The sequence below is a fragment of the Saccostrea cucullata genome, unplaced genomic scaffold, assembly GCF_032062105.1.
Source record: "Saccostrea cucullata isolate Sc308-1 unplaced genomic scaffold, CSIRO_AGI_Scuc_v1 ctg473, whole genome shotgun sequence".
Lineage (NCBI taxonomy): Eukaryota > Metazoa > Mollusca > Bivalvia > Ostreida > Ostreidae > Saccostrea > Saccostrea cuccullata.
The window spans coordinates 665,012-684,323 of record NW_026938446.1 but is presented as its reverse complement, the minus strand read 5'-3'; the positions used below and the strand labels follow the sequence as shown (position 1 = coordinate 684,323).

Below are 19,312 nucleotides of genomic sequence, written 5' to 3'. Positions count from 1 at the left end.
AAGAATGCAACAAATCACGAAAAGTTACTTACCACTTTGGGCCATGTTGGCTGCTGTATAGAGATGGGATATGGACTCGTCATCTCGTCTTCCTCTGTTGGTTGACCCTACTCCTCCATCGTTGTTCCTCTTCCCAGTCCCTGAAAGTATAAAACTGGCACAATGTTAGTATAACTTAAAAAGAATGCAACAAATCACGAAAAGTTACTTACCACTTTGGGCCATGTTGGCTGCTGTATAGAGATGGGAAATGGACTCGTCATCTCGTCTTCCTCTGTTGGTCGACCTTGCTCCTCCATCGTTGTTCCTCTTCCCAGTCCCTGAAAGTATGAAACTGGCACAATGTTAGTAAAACTTCAAAAGAATGCAACAAATCACGAAAAGTTACTTACCACTTTGGGCCATGTTGGCTGCTGTATAGAGATGGGAAATGGACTCGTCATCTCGTCTTCCTCTGTTGGTCGACCCTGCTCCTCCATCGTTGTTCCTCTTCCTAGTCCCTGAAAGTATAAAACTGGCACAATGTTAGTAAAACTTCAAAAGAATGCAACAAATCACGAAAAGTTACTTACCACTTTGGGCCATGTTGGCTGCTGTATAGAGATGGGAAATGGACTCGTCATCTCGTCTTCCTCTGTTGGTCGACCCTGCTCCTCCATCGTTGTTCCTCTTCCTAGTCCCTGAAAGTATAAAACTGGCACAATGTTAGTAAAACTTCAAAAGAATGCAACAAATCACGAAAAGTTACTTACCACTTTGGGCCATGTTGGCTGCTGTATAGAGATGGGAAATGGACTCGTCATCTCGTCTTCCTCTGTTGGTCGACCTTGCTCCTCCATCGTTGTTCCTCTTCCCAGTCCCTGAAAGTATAAAACTGGCACAATGTTAGTAAAACTTCAAAAGAATGCAACAAATCACGAAAAGTTACTTACCACTTTGGGCCATGTTGGCTGCTGTATAGAGATGGGAAATGGACTCGTCATCTCGTCTTCCTCTGTTGGTCGACCCTGCTCCTCCATCGTTGTTCCTCTTCCCAGTCCCTGAAAGTATAAATCTGGCACAATGTTAGTAAAACTTCAAAAGAATGCAACAAATCACGAAAAGTTACTTACCACTTTGGGCCATGTTGGCTGCTGTATAGAGATGGGAAATGGACTCGTCATCTCGTCTTCCTCTGTTGGTCGACCCTGCTCCTCCATCGTTGTCCTCTTCCCAGTCCCTGAAAGTATAAAACTGGCACAATGTTAGTAAAACTTCAAAAGAATGCAACAAATCACGAAAAGTTACTTACCACTTTGGGCCATGTTGGCTGCTGTATAGAGATGGGAAATGGACTCGTCATCTCGTCTTCCTCTGTTGGTCGACCCTGCTCCTCCATCGTTGTTCCTCTTTCGAGTCCCTGAAAGTATAAAACTGGCACAATGTTAGTAAAACTTCAAAAGAATGCAACAAATCACGAAAAGTTACTTACCACTTTGGGCCATGTTGGCTGCTGTATAGAGATGGGAAATGGACTCGTCATGTCGTCTTCCTCTGTTGGTCGACCCTGCTCCTCCATCGTTGTTCCTCTTCCTAGTCCCTGAAAGTATAAAACTGGCACAATGTTAGTAAAACTTCAAAAGAATGCAACAAATCACGAAAAGTTACTTACCACTTTGGGCCATGTTGGCTGCTGTATAGAGATGGGAAATGGACTCGTCATCTCGTCTTCCTCTGTTGGTCGACCCTGCTCCTCCATCGTTGTTCCTCTTCCTAGTCCCTGAAAGTATAAAACTGGCACAATGTTAGTAAAACTTCAAAAGAATGCAACAAATCACGAAAAGTTACTTACCACTTTGGGCCATGTTGGCTGCTGTATAGAGATGGGAAATGGACTCGTCATCTCGTCTTCCTCTGTTGGTCGACCTTGCTCCTCCATCGTTGTTCCTCTTCCCAGTCCCTGAAAGTATAAAACTGGCACAATGTTAGTAAAACTTCAAAAGAATGCAACAAATCACGAAAAGTTACTTACCACTTTGGGCCATGTTGGCTGCTGTATAGAGATGGGAAATGGACTCGTCATCTCGTCTTCCTCTGTTGGTCGACCCTGCTCCTCCATCGTTGTTCCTCTTCCCAGTCCCTGAAAGTATAAATCTGGCACAATGTTAGTAAAACTTCAAAAGAATGCAACAAATCACGAAAAGTTACTTACCACTTTGGGCCATGTTGGCTGCTGTATAGAGATGGGAAATGGACTCGTCATCTCGTCTTCCTCTGTTGGTCGACCCTGCTCCTCCATCGTTGTCCTCTTCCCAGTCCCTGAAAGTATAAAACTGGCACAATGTTAGTAAAACTTCAAAAGAATGCAACAAATCACGAAAAGTTACTTACCACTTTGGGCCATGTTGGCTGCTGTATAGAGATGGGAAATGGACTCGTCATCTCGTCTTCCTCTGTTGGTCGACCCTGCTCCTCCATCGTTGTTCCTCTTTCGAGTCCCTGAAAGTATAAAACTGGCACAATGTTAGTAAAACTTCAAAAGAATGCAACAAATCACGAAAAGTTACTTACCACTTTGGGCCATGTTGGCTGCTGTATAGAGATGGGATATGGACTCGTCATCTCGTCTTCCTCTGTTGGTTGACCCTGCTCCTCCATCGTTGTTCCTCTTCCCAGTCCCTGAAAGTATAAAACTGGCACAATGTTAGTAAAACTTCAAAAGAATGCAACAAATCACGAAAAGTTACTTACCACTTTGGGCCATGTTGGCTGCTGTATAGAGATGGGAAATGGACTCGTCGTCTCGTCTTCCTCTGTTGGTCGACCTTGCTCCTCCATCGTTGTTCCTCTTCCCAGTCCCTGAAAGTATAAAACTGGCACAATGTTAGTATAACTTAAAAAGAATGCAACAAATCACGAAAAGTTACTTACCACTTTGGGCCATGTTGGCTGCTGTATAGAGATGGGATATGGACTCGTCATCTCGTCTTCCTCTGTTGGTCGACCTTGCTCCTCCATCGTTGTTCCTCTTCCCAGTCCCTGAAAGTATAAAACTGGCACAATGTTAGTAAAACTTCAAAAGAATGCAACAAATCACGAAAAGTTACTTACCACTTTGGGCCATGTTGGCTGCTGTATAGAGATGGGAAATGGACTCGTCATCTCGTCTTCCTCTGTGGGTCGACCCTGCTCCTCCATCGTTGTTCCTCTTCCTAGTCCCTGAAAGTATAAAACTGGCACAATGTTAGTAAAACTTCAAAAGAATGCAACAAATCACGAAAAGTTACTTACCACTTTGGGCCATGTTGGCTGCTGTATAGAGATGGGAAATGGACTCGTCATCTCGTCTTCCTCTGTTGGTCGACCTTGCTCCTCCATCGTTGTTCCTCTTCCCAGTCCCTGAAAGTATAAAACTGGCACAATGTTAGTAAAACTTCAAAAGAATGCAACAAATCACGAAAAGTTACTTACCACTTTGGGCCATGTTGGCTGCTGTATAGAGATGGGAAATGGACTCGTCATCTCGTCTTCCTCTGTTGGTCGACCCTGCTCCTCCATCGCTGTTCCTCTTCCCAGTCCCTGAAAGTATAAAACTGGCACAATGTTAGTAAAACTTCAAAAGAATGCAACAAATCACGAAAAGTTACTTACCATTTTGGGCCATGTTGGCTGCTGTATAGAGATGGGAAATGGACTCGTCATCTCGTCTTCCTCTGTGGGTCGACCCTGCTCCTCCATTATTGTTCCTCTTCCCAGTCCCTGAAAGTATAAAACTGGCACAATGTCAGTAAAACTTCAAAAGAATGCAACAAATCACGAAAAGTTACTTACCACTTTGGGCCATTTTGGCTGCTGCATAGAGATGGGAAATGGACTCGTCATCTCGTCTTCCTCTGTTGGTCGACCTTGCTCCTCCATCGTTGTTCCTCTTCCGAGTCCCTGAAAGTATAAACTGGCACAAGATTAGTAAGACTTCAAAACAATGCAACAAATCACAAAAATTCAAGTGAATAAAATCAGTACAACACAATTTGTTCAAAAATCAGAAAACAATGACAGAGAATTCAGGAAGACGAATGAGGGGGAAAGGGAAAGTGATGGTTAGTTATGTTAGAGTCAGCAGGGGCCAGGGGGTAGGGGAAAGGGAGAAAATCAAAAATACTTCCATATAAGCTTCCTTTGCTGTTCTGTGGCTTCTGGTGATGTTTCTTCTGAACTGTCTCAGTTTTCTGATTCCTGTCAAATCAAAATCAATAGGTCAAAGCTTGACAAAGCCAACATCAATTGGAAAGCCAAAATACTGGGAAAAGGTACAAAGAGGTCAAGTATGAATCTTACCCCATTTTCTGCTCATGAATGCTGTTAAATGGGAAAGGGACTGCTCCTCACTTCAGGATCCTGGTCAGCCTCAAATTTCTTCTGCTCTTATAAAGAGAAAACAGACACATCATAGGGGACTGACACTCCCAGTCTCATTTCACATGAAGTATGAAACTTCATTTAAAAGCATAGATAATCAAAGATTATGAAGCTCACCTTGACGAATGTTATCAGTTTAAGTAATGCAAATCTTACATCATATTTCCTTCACAGTTAGTATTTATCCTGACAACAATATTCAAGCAAATTCTGTTTAAATAGGTTTTAAAGTTCATTGAGGATTGACATTTTCCAAATACTTGAACCTGGTCACTCGTTTGAAGAATGCAGGTCAGATTCAGCATCCGAAGCAAGTTTCAAATGTCCATCTTTAGATGCATCATCCATGCAAGTTTGGTCAGGGTAGAGCTGAGTTGGGAATAATTTCATCACTCATCTGGAAAAAGTAGGTCAGATCAAGCATCCGAAGCAAGTCTGGTAGTGTCCATTCCTAAATGCATCATCCATGCAATTTTGGTCCAGGTACGACTTATACTTACTAGAACATGGACTTGCTCCTAAAACTCTACCATGGCACAAATGCTAACCCTGAGGCTGGAGTCAGGGTATAGCATAACTACATCTTGACTTTGTTGAGGTAAGTTCAAGTTCAAAATAAAGCTTCAAGGTAAAAAAAAATTTTGCATTTGAATAACCTTCATCAATATCTCTAATTTGATTGTGATCATTCAACAGGTTAATAGTTATATTAGAATGACTATTTCCAAATATTTCCTTGCTCCAAAAATTTTGACTCTTTCACTCATCCATAAAATGTAGGTTGGATTCAGAATCTAAAGCAAGCCTGGTAATGGGTCCATGGAAGATTGGTCAAAATAGGCCTTATAGTTACTTGGAAATGAGACTTGCTCAAAAAACTTTTAACCTAGTCACTCATATTAAAAATAAAGGCCAGATTCAGCATCCGAGGCAAGCCTGGTAATGTACTTCCATATATTTTATTTTGGATGTTCATGTTCGATTCTTGTAAGTTTGGTCAAAATACTTGGAAATGACACCTGCTTCAAAAACATTAACCTGATCATTCTTTTAAATTAGCTGAAATTGCAGTCTCTGAAACCGGGCTGGTTGGTACAATGAAACATACTTGAAGCATCTTACATGCATCCCTTGGGGGCTAGGGCATAGATGTACTTAAAAAGAAGTCGGCTCCAAAAACTTTCATCTGGGACACCAACACTTGCACTGATCCCATGGGTATTACTAATATTCCTGTCCACTTCACATTGGTGAGCAAAAAAATGATGAAAATGCATATTTTTTAAGCCATCTCTGATTTGATAAATAAATTTATGCAAGTAAAATGTCATGCCGACAACCTCACCGCTTGATTTCCAGCAGACTCCAGAAAGGGGGCAAAACGTCAATTGGCTGGGCTATTCTATTTGAGAAAAAAGTGATATTTTGTCATTTTTCTATTTATGTAAATAAATAATAGTTTATCTTTTATTTGCAAGGTACTCATTGACCTTTTTTACTTGCATATGATGTATTAAGGTACAGGAGTACCTCCTTCTTTTTCAAAAGGGAGGGGAGTTTAGTGTGGTATGAGTGTGTGCAGGTATGTGTTAACTTGACACTGTGTGCGATGTGCAAGTGTGAGTAAGTTGTCGTCTGTTGTGCATGGTGGTGTGTAGATCTAGTCACTTGTATTGCAGGAGAGATTGCGTATTATAATATCGTAAGTCTTGTATGATTAATGCTGAATACAAATATAAACAATTACTATCATTGTCAGTTTATACATACAATACTTCAACATTCACTCAATCAGTATTTGGAGCACGTGGTTTATATATTTATTTGAACATCAATTAGATTATACATTACAGAGTCCAAACATTTTATAACCAAATTTTGTTTGTTTTGATTGTCTGTTGGAAATTTTCTTTGGTGAAATTGGGAAAACACATACTTTTTGCCATTATGAATGGAGCAAAAAACAGGCCCCTTCGACACCCTAAAAATGCCTGTCAGTAAAAATATTTGCATTATCAATACACAGTTGATTCAGGGCAAAATTAACCCCATGATGTCCCAAACTTATGCATAGTCTAAACAGGTCCAGCACAATCTCTTGATTAAGCTACATAGCTTGATTTAGCTATATAGCTTTATTAAGCTATTCAGAATAGCTTGATTAAGCTATTTGCTCAGACTTTTTTCTCAAATGTGTTATTTTTTCAACATGTGCAAAAAGTCGCACCTAGGTGCAGTGGAAATATTAAACTTTGTTCTCTTCTGAATACAATGCATTTAAAAATCACTCACCAAATTGCGTCTCCTTGAGAGACTTTGTACTCAAAGTTTTAAAAGTTTTGGGGCTATTGATGAGTGAAAACACAGTTAATTCTTGAATGAAATTATAAAGGAGGCCAGTTATGGCCAACAGGATAATTGATTAGTAACAGTTCAGCACAATGAGAAGCAATCATACTTACCCATGCCTCACCGCACACACAGTTACTCAAACAATGGAAATTCACATTTTGCTTAAAGTATTCAACAGCAGCAATGTAAGAACTTTCTATGATTTAGGTTGTATTTTTGATAGTCCATAGTACATATATGAATAGTCAAATACGTGCGACTTTTTGTTTATTTCTTTTAAAAAAACGTTTTTGGGAAAAACTGCATATAAATAGCTTTATCAAGCTATTTTGAATAGCTTTATAAAGCTATTTAGCTTAATCAAGAGATTGTGCTGGACCTGCTAAAAGCACAATACATTTTCAAACGATATTTCACTTTTTTGTTTTATAGATTAATTCACCTGTAGGTTTTAAGCTGTCCCTTTCCGCAGCTTAAAAATACTTTATCAACGTTTTATCAATACGTGCATCTGAATCTGACAAATGTTATTTCAAATAATGTTAACCGTTTTCCCCAACCAACTCACCTGACCGTCCACTGACGCCAAATTTGCTGTTCGCGCCACATGTCAAAATTTAAAACTCACAATTTCGATCCCGATGCAAATAAATTACAAATGCATGCAAGAAACAAATAATGAATTTATGTATTAATCAATCCCCCAATTATAAAACAATTTTAGCAATTAATCTAGAATATGCTCTACCTCTGGGCAGGACAAAATATTTATGTCTCAAACCTGTCTTGTTATATAAGCGACATTGCTAGGCTACTGGAAGGGGGGGGGGGGTCTGAGATAATTTTTTTTTAAGAAATAAATGCGTTTCAATTTTTCATGTATTCGGTTGATTTTTATGGATTCTATTGCATTTTGAAAATGTGAAAAACCTCTTAACCGAAAGCCTTTTTTTATTTTAATGCATATTTGCAAGATTAAATGCGACGAATATATCCTGTCCTATTTATTCCCTTGTAACTACATTTCCCCTAAAATTGCAGAATATTTTGTGTCATTTGTAAAACTATCTACAGTTGTCTAAGGAGATCTGGAAGTTGTGTCGTTTGACCACTGACCAGGGGCCCACTCGATTGGGACCCTTCTTATTCCAGAATAACCATTCTGTAGAACACATATTTCACATTTCTTGTAAGAAAGATAACTTGTAATAATAACTGAAGAAGAGATGCATAAGCAACAGTTGGCCTCTGTTGATTATTTGATAGACTGCTCGATTGGTTTGGTAGGGTAGACTTAGAAGGCCTTCTCAGCCTTCCACGTCAGAGATGGAAGGATAGCTAAAGGATAGCATTCTAATATGGCGTCAAGCGGTTTGGTGAAAACTTGGGGGATTTTTATTATTGTAAATAAACCAAACTTAAAACAAAATACAGTTGCAAAATGTATTTTTATCATGTATGAAGGGTACGTCTGTTAAGAAGCATTTTTTCTGTTATGTAATTGCAGTAAAATCAACCATTGAACACAGTTTCATAATTTACCATGTAATATGGGGTGCAGATTTGAGCCATAAATTCCCGCACCTCAGATCTCCAGATTTCCGCATTATTCCGCATTTTTTCCTCATTTTAATATGGAAAAAATGTGGAAAAAAATACGGAGAAAATTAACAATACGGAAAAGCAGAAAATATACGGAAATAATCCGGAAAATAAACGGAAATAATACGGAGAATTGGACTTAGTCTATTTTTCATCTGGAAAAATATTGAACTCTTAACTTAGAATATTTTTCATCCGGAAAAAATACGGAGCTCTGGACTTAGAATTTTTTCATCAAGAACAAGATGTGTTTGTGAGACACAGTAGCACCTGGCGGCAACATTAAGTTCTAAAAAGCAATTTTTAGCAAATGGGTCTCAGTCAAGGTCACACAATCATTGTTCTTGGTGTCATTTGAAAGCACTTTATTAGTGTAGTTTGCATACCAGATATTAAGTCTCTATCATCTATGTTTCAAAAGTTATGGCGAAAATTCGAAAAAAGCTATATTTAGTACATAGGTCACAGTCAAGGTCACAAGGTCATTGATCTTGGTGTCAGCTGACGGTGCCTAATTAGTGGAGTATGCATACCAAATATGAAGTCTCTATCTCTCACGGTTTTAAAGTTACGGCGAAAGTTCGAAAAAAGCTATTTTTAGCATATAGGTCACAGTCAAGGTCACTGACCTTGGTGAGAAGGGAAAAACATCAGTTGAAAGTGCCTAATTAGTGGAGTATGCATACCAAATATGAAGTCTCTCTCTCTCACCGTTCAGAAGTTATGGCGAAAGTTCCAAAAAGATATTTTTAGCATAAAGGTCACAGTCATGGTCACAAGGTCATTGACCTTGGTGTCAGTTGAAAGTGCCTAATTAGTGGAGTATGCATACCAAATATGAAGTCTCTATCTCTCACGGTTCAGAAGTTATGGCGAAAGTTCGAAAAAGCTATTTTTAGCATAAAGGTCACAATCAAGGTCATAAGGTCATTGACCTTGGTGTCAGTTGAAAGTGTTTTTGTAGTGGAGTATTCATACCAAATATGAAGTCTCTAAGTCTCACGGTTCAAAAGTTATAGCGAAGGTTAAAGTTGACAACAGACAAACAAACAGACAGACATACAGCTAAACAGACAGACAGGACAAAAACAATATGCGCCCCGAAAAAATTTGGGTGCATAAAAACTGTCTTGGAGTTAACAGCAGTTCTCTGTTTCTCCTGAATGTTATGTACAATTTGATCGGGATCGGAAGAATGTTTCAAAAAGTCGGGCTCAGTGATCAATTAATTTAAACAACAGACCGCCAAAATTTAACCTTGGCCTCCATGTTGCAACGTCTGCTCTGTCTAAAGGAAGAAGTTTGTTGACCAGATAGCCTGAGATCGTATTGCTGTATCAACCAAAAGATGCAGATACACGTATTTCATATGCGGTAGGTCAGTCATATTTTTTTTAACATGTGTGTCACTGTGATGATGAAAATAAATACTCTAGGCCTAGGACTGAGCTACCAGGCTACGTACGTTTCAGCCAATATGCCCATGATTCAAATCTTTCAATCAGTTCATAGAATTTTATTATGGTTAACCACAATTAAAGGTGTTAATTTTGGGGAGCCATGGGCTGTAATCTCTAGCAATGATTTACCATACATTTTTTTTTTTTGGTAGCGTCTGTGCATGAGGAGGAGATTTTCTGAAAAAGAATAAGTGCTTATTCAACTTACTGCGATTTTAACGGGCTTAAAGCTTGGTCCATGGATGGTTATGTTTGAGGTATATATATTCTTTTTTTTTCTTTTTTTATTGCTTGTTTAATTAAAAACAGTTCAACTATGATTGTCATTATTATAAATAATATTTTAAACAAAATGAAATTGATATTAAATTGAAGAACCCAAACTTGTGTTTATAAAAAGATTTTAAAAGGAATAAAAGCAATGAATTTTAATTTTATTAATATTGCACCATTATAATTTAAGTACTTTTTTTTTTGATTGATAGGATTTGCCAATTCGACCGCAAGTGCTGCTGCAAGAAATTAATATCAATTCTCTGTAATTATCAAAATTGGTTGGCCACGCATAGAAAAACATTTTGATTTTTTTATAATAATTTTAAACAGCTATGTCATTAATTGTAAAATCTAAAGTGGGTTTATGAAATAGACCCTTGGTTGCCATAGAAACGGGGTGCAAAATTTTCAATTTCGTTAATTTTGAAAAACGTGAACTTATCAAGAAAAAATGTGTCCAGAAATGAAAAGGGATAACTAAATATGTTTTCATTATTTAAATTTAATACTACAGATTAAAGTAATTATATCTGTAGTTTTAATTTAATCTCTCAATAGTAAATGGCCAATTTACATATCATAACATATCAGATATGTGATTGGTTTAGTGGAGTTTTTGGAGGCTTAAAACAAAAAAGGCACACTGATTACAAATTTAGTAATAATTAATTATGAAAGGCTGATATTTGATTATATCAAAATATGTAAAATATTGGTGGGACACTCAAAGATGTAAAAGGAATTCAAAGGTAAAGATTACTTTTTTCTACATTTTGAAGCATTTTTTGCTTCCTAATTACTTCCCTTGAACTACTCTCTAACGTTTGGAGGTACAATGTGTATTTAGTAAACAGCAATGAACATTTCTGGCGAAAGATCTCATCAAAGTTTTACAGTATGGAAGAAGAAAAGAAGGCTAGACATCTTAAACAATGAAGACAGAAGGTAAATTCATGTATATACTGATGTGCTGAGAGAGACTTTTAAGTGAACATTATTTATCTTTATAATATAAATTTCCACTTCTGTCAGTTTTCATTCATTGTTTATCCTATTATTTCAATTCTTTATTGGCATTATAGGCACATATTTTACAGAATTGTGTTGTTAAAATATTTAACAAGAGCAAGTTTGTTTCTATAAAAAAAAAGTGCATCAAATGTTTATAATGTGTGAGCACAAGCATAAAGTAGCTAAGTTTTTTTAAATAGTATTCTATATATCAGCAAAATATGGTCATGTGATGTTCATAAGCAGAAAATAGGAAAACAGCATGTTTGTTTTGATGCCATTGTTTTATTTAATAGCTTCTATCTTTTAAACTTTAAATTTATTATTTATATCCAAAACTGTACTATATGTATTGACAAAATAGATCTAGGTTAAGAATGCACTGGAAATATTGAGTTATTTTTGTTTATATAGACTCTTATTCGCCTGTGAAGTACCAGGACTGTATAATCTATAGTTCAATTTTGTGTGAAAAATAATAATCTTTTCAAATAGCAAACATTAAAAAATATATATGTACAATTGTACATATGTATTAGTGTTAAAACAAAATTTAACTAGAGGTACTGTGAGCAATGAGCTCATTGCTCACTAAATGATACCCCCTGCCTCCCATATGGTTATAACTGATGACAAATCCATGTTTTACTGTGGCCGGGAAACCCAAAATATGTGTCGAATCAAAAAGTAAAATAGGAGGTGCACAATGGCAATAATCATGATAATGTAATAAAGATTCTGTGAAAGGTTCATTAAATTTCACTCACTGCAGTGGTATAAGAGGAGTTGCGGATTATTAAGAGATGGGTACCCTAAAGCGTAACAGACAGACGGACGTACAGACAGATGGACGTACAGCTAGACGGACATACCGATTACAGTATACCCTACCACTTTTCAAGCGGAGGGTATAATAAAACTACTGTAGAAGTACTTTTTTCCGCGTGGTATTATTTTACGCTATGTACGCGGTCACACATTTTCCGTGGAAATTTGTCCTAGCATACTTAATTTAAATGTAAGGCATATAGTGACAGTCTAAGAAATCCGCGTAATTTTCTACCGGTGGATTAAACAGAAATTGAGATTCTGCGGGATTATGACCCCGTGAAAAAAAGTACGTCTACAGTATATACATGTACATGTAGAATGTTCAGCTCTGATTTATAATGATATTTGTTTTATACACACTGACCATGTTTTATAATATTCTAAACAAATTATTTGATACTCAGGCAAATAATCACTACTGGTAAGATGATCACAAACATGAACATGTCTGTTTATGAATGAAATGAATTTTCCTTTTGATCATGTTCCTAGGAAAATAAGGCCTAGAAAAAAATATGTTTGTTTCCGCTTTCCCGACCGACCCTAATTAATAGTGCCGACCCTAATTTTTTTTTTTAATGCTTTAGTCCCATGAAGTGCAAGATTTCACCCAGGGAATCATAGTCTCCAATTTTGCAAGCTTTTCAAGACAGAAAGAAGTTTGAGTCACCTTTCTATTATAAGTTTAAGTCACAGAAATGCTTGAAAACACCATTTCTTTTGTCATTAATGTTACTTCTATACACATTTTGATTAAAGAAGTAAAAAAAAAAATTTTTTTTTTTAAATTTGCCTACCTACCTACCCTATATTTTTTCAGCCTGAAAGCGGAAACAAACATATTTTTTTTCTAGGCCTAATTATTTTCATCATTTTTTCATCAAAGGATTTACCATATAAGATGAATAAAGAAAAAGTAAGACCAGTAAACCAAAACAGGACCAAATAGGCCATGACTGAAGTTCAAGTGCATTCTGCAAGAAAGTGGACAGCCTAGATTTTGTTCTTTTCAAGGTAACCATTCTTAAAATATGAAAGTAAATTAAGGACAGATGATACAAACAAAAAATGGATGCCTGGATTGGTATATATTTTTTGGCATAATTTAATTGCAAATTAATGATGCTATTAATAAATTTCTAGAATATTAAGAAATTGTAAACCTTCTGTGTGATGTTCAAAAGTCTGCCCTCTTGAAACTATCCTTATTTAAATCTATACAAATATTTTTCACTTCAAATTCCATTTTTATGCAAATATGAATTAAAAATTAAAAAGTACTTGAAGAAAGTTATTAGTTTTACTGATTTAAACATGACCCCAGTTGTTATTTTCAAATTCTTTGACAAAAGTTTGTTTGTATCATCTGTCCTTAAATTGTTAAAAAATATTTCAGTTTTATATCTTAATTTAAATCTTGCTTATTTCTTTTTTTTTTTTAACAAAATTTAATACCTGTCCAGTAACAGAAGAATTATTATACTAGAATAAAGAAAACAACTTTCTAAAGGATTACATACACATTTAATTAGCTTGAAATCTGTGTATATTGGAAAGTTCAGGAATTATTTACCATTGCAGGTTGAGAAGGGATGCCATATTTTAGGTTTGAAACCAGGCAAGTGAAAGCTGAATTCCAACCTATTCCAACATACTTGTACCCACTGTCTTCAAGATATCAATGTTTGAGATGTCAAAGTTCAAATGTAATAGGAACATGTTTATCAAATTATGTGATGGCATCCTCAAATCTTATGCTGTATAACAATATGTTTTAGAACTTATGAAGCTTTATCCTGTACCTTGCCAAAAAAACTCAACTCAGCATAATTCTCATTAACTAATTATCAGTGTTACTTGCGTATGTCAATGTAGGTCATTACTGGTACATGCCTGACCAACAAAAACTCTAAAATTGAAAAATCAGAGACAAGATTTTCAGAGCAGCAGAAGCAGTAGAATTTGTCACGTAAATCTAATGATATGTACCGTAGTTGAGAATACATGTACTCTAAATGTTGCCCAAATATAAAATAAAAAAAGCGAAAAGTTCTCTGTTTTCAGAATTTATATTTACATGTGAAAAAAAAAAGAAAAGGAGATTGATATAGTTGGTGTGATGAGATGTTGGCAGGAACCTAGTAAAATGAAAGGAAGACCTTCCTTAAAATGATACTGTTGGGGGACAGTGTCTCTTGGGGGGGGGGGGGGCATTTATTAAACTGACTTTACAGAATACAAAAGATCCATTGCAAACCTAATTGTTAATTATATGCCAAACACTATGTTTAAAGTTTTCCATTGTTGGATATTTATACCCGCGCAAACGAAGTTTGGGGGGTATATAGGAATCACCTTGTCCGTCTGTCTAACTGTCCGTCTGTCTGTCTGTCTGTGCAAATATGTCTGGTCCATATCTTTCTTACAAAGGGACATTAGAATCTACTACTCCACACAAAGATTGCCCATGACCTAAGGGTGTGTCATGACCTTGACCCAAGGTCATTTGGGGAACTTCAAGGTCACTGGAAGAAAAATTTCATAATTAGTGTCCGGTCCATATCTTTCTTATGGATAAGCTTGGTAGGTTCTCATTTCATACAAAGATTGCTCATAACCCAAGGGTGTGTCATGACCTTGACCCAAGGTCATTGGGGAAGTTCAAGGTCACTGGAAGAAAAATTTCATAATTCGTGTCCGGTCCTTATCTTTCTTATGGATAAACTTGGTAGGTTCTCATTTCACACAGAGATTGCCCATGACCCAAGGGTGTGTCATGACCTTGACCCAAGGTCATTGGGGAACTTCAAGGTCACTGGAAGAAAAATTTTATAATTCGTGTCCGGTCCTTATCTTTCTTATGGATAAACTTGGTAGGTTCTCATTTCACACAGAGATTGCCTATGACGTTATGGTGTGTCATGACCTTGACCCAAGGTCATTTGGGGAAGTTTAAGATCACAAGAAGAAAAATTTCATAATTCATGTGTGATACATATCTTTATTATGGAAAAACTTACTTTTGAAAAACCCAGCGGGGGGTATTTTGTCCCGTTTGGACAGTTCTAGTTATGTTTAAATCCAAGATAACTTACCCAAGAGGATGTGATTTTTTTTTAAACCAATGTAATTTTTCTCAAGTTTAAAGTCGTGTTTCATAAGTTTTAAAAGAAAAAATCAGAAGGGGGGGTAAATTTTTTACTAAGTATCTGTGGTTTGCAGTTGCTCATGAATTAAATAAAAAAATTATACAAAGTAACAAGTTGAAATGAGTAAAATATTATGAATGTCCTGCTGGTTTTAGTTTCATTTCAGAATTTTTCAAGTTTGACCAAATCTTGAAAAAGTAAAAGCCACAAGGTTTTGCAATTATTTGACATAGCATTACAAAATACATTATATTTTAGCAACATCATAAAGATGCAAATTTAAGATGCCAAAAAATTTAGTTCACTTTCACATTTAACTCATTACACAGGTTTTATAAAAGAGTAAATAAGTGTAGTTTTGGGAATATTGTTACGTTAAACGCAGCCATTTTGGTTAAAAATCTGGTATTCCTGTCTCCATGGTAACAAATCTTGCATTCCTGTTTCCATAGTAATAGAGAATGGATAGGGAAAATTTTATTTCATATTAGTTTCAATCTAAGGGGATAGTTTCAGGAAACTTGAAACATGCCCTGGTTAGTCTACATGTACTTCAAAATTGTCAATTTTACGGAAGGGGGGGGGGGAGCATTTTGTGCAGGTGTTCACAGCTCTCCTATCTAAGAACATATTTACATGTATTAATGCTCTTGGAAATAGATTGTGAATATTTTTACATGACACCTCTCCTAGATATGGACTAATTTTACTGTAAATGACATCAAAACAGGTAGAAAGGAACATTTCTTTTGTATATGAACTTGATGAAATGTGCATATGTTCCTTGAAATACGGAAATTTTGCAGATTTTGGGTAATTTTTCATCAGCTTTTTTAAAAAAATGTTTAAGTGTCCCATGAATATTTTAATGTGTTTAAACTAATTTATGTACCATCTATACAATGCACTGTTTCCTGAATTTCAAATCAGTGTGCAAAGTATTAAAAAATCGCTTTGAAAAAGGGTCTAAAATGGTAATTTTCTCAATTTGGCAAAATGCCAAAATCCCCAAAGCTAAGCGTTGTTAAGCCGTTATGTAGAATTACAGTTTAAAAAAAATTATGCTGTTATACTAGAGAGGAATAATGGTAGTTTTGAAACAAAAGTAGATTTTCCCATTCTCTTGTTTCTTTTAAGCTCATTTTTATTCAGTAAAACCTACAAAATCACGTTTTTTGGTCAAATTTTAGGAAGAATTTACAGGTGAAACAATAGGTGCCGTTACCATGGCAACGAGACATTTTTTGAAATAAAAAAATATAAAACCATTAATGATGTGACAATGTGAGTACACACAAAAAGTTTCATAGAAATTGAAAATGTAGCGTGGCCAAGCATTATTGACATTGTTTGATAATTACAGAGAATTGATATTAAACATGCAGAGACCTTACAAATTACAAAGAAGTCTGAAGAAAATTTTTATTGGACAGATGGGTGTAAAGCACAGACCTGAGATATAAATTGAATTGTGAGAAATATGAATCAGGGATGCAGGTAGAAAATGGCAAATGTGATCCAGATTGATAAAAAGTGTCTAAAATTTTTTCTTGTTTTGTAAATATTCAATGCTATGTCAATTGTTATTTTTTCCCCAATACCTAATAGTGTTGAACATTTCACTCCCACTTTTGCTTAAATAGAATGAATAAATTTCCATTTATTTAATATGAATATTAAAAAATGCCACATTTTTTCCATGATGAACTTGTGGCTTAAATAAGAGTTCGTTTTTTTTCCATACATGCTCCTATTTGTTTGTCAAAGATATAAGATCCAATACATTGCTCATGAACATAATGTGTAATTTTGTTCATTCATTTATATGTTTTTTTTCTCATAATGATATAATAAATTGTATATAATTTTGCACATTGTTGATGGTTTTGTAAATATTTATGTATGTATGCATCATGTAGCGGTTTTATTAGCCATTTTATAACCATGTGATTAACTCCGTATTTTCTCCAGATTTCCGTATTTCCGCATTTTATCAACCAAGTAAATACCTCCATATTTTGTATATATGGAAATGCGGAAATCTGGAGAGAATACGGAAAAAGAGTCCAAATACTCCCATCCACATTTTCTCCATATTTTGAATACGGAGAAAATCTGGAAATTTGAATCTACGAAAATCTGGAATGAATGCGGAAAATTAGTCCAAATACTCCCGTCCGCATTTTTTCCTTATTTTGAATAAGGAAAAAATGTGGAGATCTGAGGTGCGGGATTAGGTCCCTGATTTGACCATAATTGTTTTATTTTTTTTTTTTACATGTTCTTTAATATTCTTCTGTCTCAGACACTTGATGTTTTAAATCTTTCTTTACATAAATAAAAAAAAATTCCCAATACTATTATATTAAATTAATTTTTCCACTCTTAATTATCTCAAGTTTTCCTTTCGAACTAACATTTAATGCTTTAAAAAAACCGGATTCAAATTCTTGAAATTCAACAACTGCAGTAATTCAAAACATTGCAGATAATATTCCATCCTATTCAATATCCTTCTGAACACTTGATTTAGACATACATATTCCAACCCTTCCAACATTCCCCTCTGCTTCTAGAAGGGTCTCAATCGAGTGGGCCCCAGGGAAAATACCCTTTGAAAATGGCGGGGATGTCAAAATATACAACCTTCCTCAGAGAAATTAAACAAATTCTTAAACATTTTTTATTACAACAGCTTTAGAATATTTACCTCAATTTTTCATCATCTCTGGGCTCCTGTAATGCACTTTCGACTGAAAAATGTAATGAACTGATCTGAAAGTCTGCTGCGCAGTTACCTGTTACTGCTTTGTGAATTCAGTTGTGAATTATGTTCAAACATCATGCTCACGTGATTTGATTACGTATTCATCATTCATTACTCTACTGCGGTCATTAAATCGTGAAATGTGTATAAACTAACAATGTATTAACTCTAGTACTCTACTCACATTAGAATAAAAACAACACAAACATACAATGCCTGACAGCCAGCCGTGATTGCTGGACGCCCGTAATTTATTAGTTTTACATACATGTACATGTATTACATACAAATGTATTTTGCAATGCAGAAAAACATGACGCTATCTGTCCTTTTCTTTAGGCTGTTTAAAATTAAAACTACGTTTAACGTCACCCGCGCGCGTAGGTTTATGAGAAATTCGTCTTTGAAAAAAACAAACAATTCGGAATTCCGTATGTCTGTTCCGGTTTGGTTCTACAATAAGCGACTGAATTCTGCTTCCCGTAGTGACTGAAAATGTGCTTTGATAAATGCAGTTGGTGTCTTATTAAAGAAAACTAGTGAATTAAAGAGTTTGGGACCATAAATGTAAGTAAAAAATAGATGATTTTATAATTGAAGTTAATGACAAAGTCTAGTTTGTTGATTTTTTTGTCAGTCTTCGAATCACATGTTCAAACTGACAGTGACAGACTCTCAGTTCGTGATTCTATTGGCTGAACTTTTCATTGTATTTTGGAGAGAATCAAAAAACTTTTTTACCTAGTGGAAAGTGTGTCAAAAAACCAATATCTATATACAGTGAAAAGCATCATTCAAATCTTATTTGATATGATATTTCTGTAAAAATCGAATGGAACAGTAATGAGTAAAGTAATTGATTTCTTCATAATTCATGTACCTACAAATAGCTACAATTTTTGGAAAAGATAATACTTGTCTTAACCATTTGAGCAGGGAGAAGCTTACTGAAGATAGGGCCTTTCAAGTGAAGGAGAGTAAGGAAAGAAGTTGGGGTATTCCAAGATGTGAAGAATCCTGTCCTTAGTGTGGAATTCAAGGTATTAAAAATAATCTAACAGCTATCATTATGGTCCAGATATTAGTATTCACACTTTCAAAACTTAATGCTAGTAGATCTAGTACTAAGAAAAAATACGACATAATTCAATTTGAGATATTTCAACATGAACAGTCTTAAATATTGTCATCAATAATTTTAATTGTAGATATTGATCAACTATTCCCATAAGAAGCATTTGCCTCCAGGGTACCATGGACGTGTGGCAATATAAATCCAAAGGACAATTGAGGCCTAGTTAAAAGTCACTTTCCAGCACATTCAGTCTTAGAATACATTGTTTGCTAACAATGGGACTCTAACTGATTTACATACTAAGAAAAAAATCTGCTATGGAAATTAATCTTAGGTGTCATATCAATTTAATGCTCTTATTACTTAATTGTAATGTTTTTAATGTAGTGAA

General features: G+C 35.4%; 1 protein-coding gene and 3 long non-coding RNA genes across 4 annotated transcripts in view; all 4 read left to right on the top strand.

Moving 5' to 3' along the window:
• The window catches only part of LOC134250308 (heterogeneous nuclear ribonucleoprotein A2 homolog 2-like), a 120,091-nt gene that overhangs the window by 19,104 nt on the left and 81,675 nt on the right, over positions 1–19,312 (top strand). The window lies entirely within an intron of this gene.
• Positions 9,622–10,338, top strand: LOC134250320 (uncharacterized). Its single transcript, XR_009988480.1, has 3 exons — positions 9,622–9,726; positions 9,965–10,069; positions 10,298–10,338. It is a non-coding gene; the product is annotated as an uncharacterized LOC134250320 (long non-coding RNA).
• LOC134250315 (uncharacterized) lies at positions 10,717–13,649 on the top strand. The gene is made up of 3 exons (XR_009988470.1): positions 10,717–11,033; positions 12,817–12,944; positions 13,512–13,649. It is a non-coding gene; the product is annotated as an uncharacterized LOC134250315 (long non-coding RNA).
• Positions 18,346–19,167, top strand: LOC134250317 (uncharacterized). Its single transcript, XR_009988477.1, has 3 exons — positions 18,346–18,413; positions 18,783–18,886; positions 19,055–19,167. It is a non-coding gene; the product is annotated as an uncharacterized LOC134250317 (long non-coding RNA).